Source organism: Aedes aegypti, chromosome 2, assembly GCF_002204515.2.
Source record: "Aedes aegypti strain LVP_AGWG chromosome 2, AaegL5.0 Primary Assembly, whole genome shotgun sequence".
Taxonomy (NCBI): domain Eukaryota; kingdom Metazoa; phylum Arthropoda; class Insecta; order Diptera; family Culicidae; genus Aedes; species Aedes aegypti.
In genome coordinates, this window is record NC_035108.1 from 468,841,507 (window position 1) to 468,846,797 (window position 5,291).

The 5,291-nt window shown below is 34.5% G+C and overlaps 1 long non-coding RNA gene across 1 annotated transcript; it reads right to left on the reverse strand.

Annotated features, from left to right (window-relative positions):
- Positions 1-341: 341 nt before the first annotated feature.
- LOC110676133 lies at positions 342-1,083 on the reverse strand. Its single transcript, XR_002500100.1, has 2 exons — positions 773-1,083; positions 342-700 (listed from the first exon to the last, which is right to left on the reverse strand). It is a non-coding gene; the product is annotated as an uncharacterized LOC110676133 (long non-coding RNA).
- Between the last annotated feature and the right edge of the window lie 4,208 nt (positions 1,084-5,291).

Sequence of the window (5,291 nt, forward strand, 5' to 3'; positions counted from 1 at the left end):
TCCTTTTCTTGTCAGTAGCAAACCGGCCTTTATCCGCAACAGTTGAGACAAACGGTTGTGGGCGTGCTTGCTTTGTTGTTTATTTTTCGTCTGTTTTAATGACAATTTGATTCACTGGTTGAGAGATTTGTGCCATCGCCATATTTGAGCCTATTTCATCATCTACCCGATGGGAGATGAAAGGAAAGGGAAATATGCGAGGAAATAGGAGTGTGGTCCCCTGAAGAGGGAAGATCGCATAAGCGAAATGAGAGCATGTAGCTCCTGTAGTGAACTGTCTTTTTCTCAGGCCAATTTTTCACACGGTTTCAGTAATACTTTTTATATTTCAAACACCAATGTTCACTCGTTTTACAGAAACACGTTTATTTTCCCCAAAACAAACCAACAAACTGACATCTGCTTTTCATACTCGGAAACAACTGCCTACTATGATCTGAATCAGTATCTTTTCTTCAACATCGAGCAAATCCTTATTAAATTTGAATTATTTTATTCCTTGCCTTTCACTATCCCTACATTCACCTCTTCCTCTACTCTTAGTTATATACTGTGATTCTAATCTGTTTAGTTAGATGTTACATTTTTTTTCTTCCTGTTCAATTGCTTCCATTTTCAGTTGAATCTTCGATTTCAAGCTTCTTCATCCTTGTGCAACCAACATCTGTTCTAATGTTTTTCAAAGATTCTTCATTGGATTCTGAAAAGATAAAAGCATATTTAATTTTATTTTCGCTTCCCATTTAATAGTTAATCGAGTAACGCTTTTCACTTATTTTCACCACGCTTATAGATGAAGATGTCATCAACAAATGAATTTGTCTTCTCCTTGGCAAATAGAGCGACCACTCCATTAAGTTGCAACGTTTCCTATAGATGAAATTAGAGCGTTTTCATTCCTCATTTGGTTTTTATGCGGCTAAAAGACATTGATAAAATGGTTATTATATAGAAATACGGCAACTTTACGTTTTCGAGCTTTTATTGTTAACCACTAGCAATTTACGCTATGTTTCCTCAGTTTAGTGCTCCTTTTAGGAAGCTAATCATAACTGGAATATTGTTCTGAAACCTAAATTTATATTAATGAGCATTCTTTAGTGTAGAACTATATTAGATATCGACCTGTTTAAAATTGAAATAAAAATTATGAACATATTTGTATATTTAACTCCAGATAATTCTTATTAATTTCTGCATATTATTTCTACATAGATCATTGGTTTTATAATGCTGATAGGTATTTATTTTAAATATTAATGTATCGAAATCTTTTGAAGTTTCTAAATTTTAAATTTCTTTACTTTGTAATACTACTATGAAAAAATATCAATGTGAACATAAGAGATTAGAATTTTAAAAGGTTCATCATAGCTACCAATGGCTATGTGTTGTTACCAGCAAAATTGATGGTAGTTTGGTACACAATTGATTTTTTTGATTGTCGAGGATTGTGATACTCGTATTTAAATACGTTGGACAGCGTGTCCACACTCCAAGGGTTCAGGTCACTAGACTGTGTCTTCGTTTATTTACCTAAGGTCTTAAATACTAGATTACATTTGTTCAGGTAACTGTTTATTGTGTATTGTTTGTGTTTATAAATAACGGTGCTCAAGAGCGGGTAGCTCTTGGCATTGGATGGATGGTTTGGGTTTTTTCTTGAGGCTGTCATAAACAAGCGGTTTATGGCGGTCGGGGTTTTTTTGGTAGTTTGCAAAAAATGGTTTGTTGCTGATGGCTTGGAAATTACTGACCTAAACGAGGTAATAAGTGCTTGCTAAAACTAATCAGTATTTATTGATGCTAAACAGTATTTATTACTCTACTTGGTATACTACACCTCCCCCCTTTAGGAGAATGGTGTAACCATTCGGAAAAAAGAAAATATAAGTCTTAATGTATCGGTAAAAGTATTTAACTAGCTTTTAAGCTTTTATTAATCTATTTTTATGGACTTTGGTGACTTTATTCGTTACAGTATGTTTGATGAAGCAATTTGGCTCTTCTAATTTTACAATTTCGTATGGACCTATATAAAAGGGATCTAGTTTCTTCCTGTTTTCGTTTGTGATGTATACTTTATCTCCTGCATTTAATGTGATGGGGTTTACATTTGTATTTGCTGTATTTTGCCTTTTGTGTTTATTTTTAATTAAATTGTTTCTTGCTATTTTGTTTGAATTTTGAAGTCTAAATTTTAGTTCTGCATCATATTGTTCGAAGTTATACATTGGTTCGACTTCTAAACTTAAGTTTTTAGACTCTTGCGGTAATCTTGCCTTTCTTCCAAAAATTAATTCATAAGGAGTATAACCATGTTCTGTGTGAGGTGTTGTATTAAATGAAAATTCATAGAATTTGACCCAATCATCCCAGTCTGTTTGATGAGCATTAGTAAAACATCTCAGATATTCGTTTAAACATCTGTGATTTCTTTCTAATGTTCCAATAGACTGTGGGTGATATGCGGTGGAAAAATTTTGTTTTATTTCTAGGAGTTTACAAATCCGTTCAAGAATCTCGTTGTTATATTCTGATCCTTGATCGCTTCTGAGCTCCAAGAATGTCCCATAAATCAAAATAAAATTGTATACCAATGCTCTAGCTAATACTGCTGCTTCTTTGGTTGGTACCGGAATTAGCACGATGTACTTAGTTAGATTGCATTGTATTGTTAAAATATATCGGTTACCATTATTTGTTCTTGTCAGTGGTCCTGCAGTGTCCACTGAAAGTACTTCAAATGGTTTAGATGGAGTTGTAGTGACAACTTCTGGTTCCTTAGTGTGTCTTGTTATTTTGTTGATTTTGCATTTTTCACAATTTCTGACGAACTTGGATATTATATGTTTCATGTTTTTAAATTTGTAAATTTCTCTTAATTTCAAATAGAGTCTGTGTTGGCCTACATGACCTCCCGTAGGTGTCATGTGATACTGTGATAAGATTTTAATAATTTCTTCTTCGTTCTCTATAAACGTCGGAGGTTTATAAAGAATTATCTCATACGTGGAAATGGCATTGTTTGCGATTTCCTTTAGTGTATGTAAAGAGATGAATTTGAAGATTTCGTTTTCCATTGACAATGCAAGCTTGTCTCTTTTGTAAAATTTCATATATTTCATTAATTCTAGAAGAGCAAACTCTAAGGCTTGACTTCCATTATCGCGCGTAAATTTTGTTGTAAATTGCTTGAGTATCTTTCTGCTGTTATGATTTAATAATATTATCGTTAATTGATTATGGTGCACTACACAATCAAGTTTTAAAAGTTTCTGGACCTCAGAAGGATTTTCAGTTTCACGCACAACCAGGTGATCAGTCTGTAAATGTGGTTCCACTAATTTTTGAGGTGTCACTTTATCTTGCCCTAAATTTTGTTTCTTAACCATGGATCTAGTATTTACAAATAAAATGGATAGTTGCTTAAGTTCTTCGGAGTTTAGGACAATTCGTGAAAGTGCATCTGCACCCACGTTTGCTTTTCCAGGAACGAATTCTATATCGAATTCAAATTCCTCCAAATCTAATCGTATTCTAGTCAGCTTAGATGTAGGTTTTTTCATATTAAATAAATAAACTAATGGACGATGGTCTGTACGGACCTTAAATCTTCGTCCATATAAATAAGGTCTAAAGTAATCGATTGCCCAATGAATGGCGGTTAATTCTTTTTCTATAATTGGTTTATTTCTTTCGCCTTTTGTAAAACTTTTACTGGCGTATGCTATGGGTAAGTCTCCTTCTTCGTAGCGTTGCGAGAGGATTGCTCCGCACGCCACGTCTGAAGCATCGGTAGTCACTATGAATTCTTTAGTGAAATCCGGGTATCGTAATATTTGGGGTGACATTAAATACATTTTTAGTTTATTGAACGCTTCGTGGTGTACTGAATTCCATTCAAATTTTGTGTCTTTTCGTAACAGATCATTCAGTGGTTTTGCTATGTTTGCAAAATTCGGGACGAATTTGCGGTAATAATTGCAGAAAGCTACAAATCGACGAACTTCGTCTGCATTCGTAGGCGTGGGAAAGTTTTCCACGGCTTTGAATTTGGAATCATCTGGAAGAATGCCATTGCTTGTTATTTTGTGACCGAGATAAGTCACTTCCGTTCGGAAAAAATTGCATTTATTCGGGTTCAACTTGAGATTGTAATATCTCAGTCGTTCGAATATTTTTCTCAAATTGTCAAAATGGTGATTGACAGAACATCCTACGACAACAATGTCGTCAATGTATACAAATGCGCATTCTGGCGTTAAGCCTGCCATTGCTATATTCATCATCCGTTGGAAACTATTTGGACTTATATTCAATCCAAACGGTAACCTTGTAAATTGGAAATGTCCGGATGCTGATGAAAAGGCTGTATATTTGCGAGAGTCTTCATCTAGTGTTATTTGATGAAAACCCGCCATCAAATCTAATGTACTGAAATACTTGGCTCTTCCCAATTGGTCAAGTATTGTGTCAATACGTGGAAGTGGAAATTTATCTGCTAAGACTTTTTTGTTTAACTGTCGGAAATCGACAACAAGTCTCCACTTTTTTGTATCATTGTCCGATTTCTTCGGAACTAATAAAATTGGTGAGTTGTATGATGAAATAGATGGTTCTATTATTTCATCATTCAACATTTTCTGAATTTGGGCTTCCATTTCGCCATTTTGTGAGTGTATATTTTTGTAGTTGGGGATATACACAGGGATTTTATCGTTAACATGTATACTTTGGCTGTAAAAATTGTTCGTGGGTAGTTTTTCATCGGGTAGACTGAATATATCTTGGAATTCTGTGATGAGCGCTTGGAGATTTTTCCTTGCAAATTGTGGTACTTTATCGAAATTTATTTGTGAGATAACTTCCTGTACTCTATCTGAGTTCTGCGTTTTACTCAAATGATTGTGTTTAATGGTCACATAATGATTTAACGGTTCAATTTTTGGTTTAAAATTTTGTATTAGTACTTCTTTCTCAGTAGTGTTAATGAATTTTACACATGGTGAATTTTGGGAGACTAAAGTGTTTCCACAAAAAACACCGGGCAGTATCTCTTGTGAATGCACTAAGGTATCCTCTGAGACATTGAAGTTTGGAATTTTTCGTACTACTTCGCACCTTGCTGGTATAAGTATTTTTCCGTTGTAGTTGTCTTCAATGGGAATCGATATTTCCGATTGTTGAAATTTGAAATTTAGCAGCCAATGCTCGTAGTCAATGGTGCACTTAAATGTTGTCAGGAAATCACGTCCGAGTATGCCATCGGTTGGAATGGGGAAGTTAGA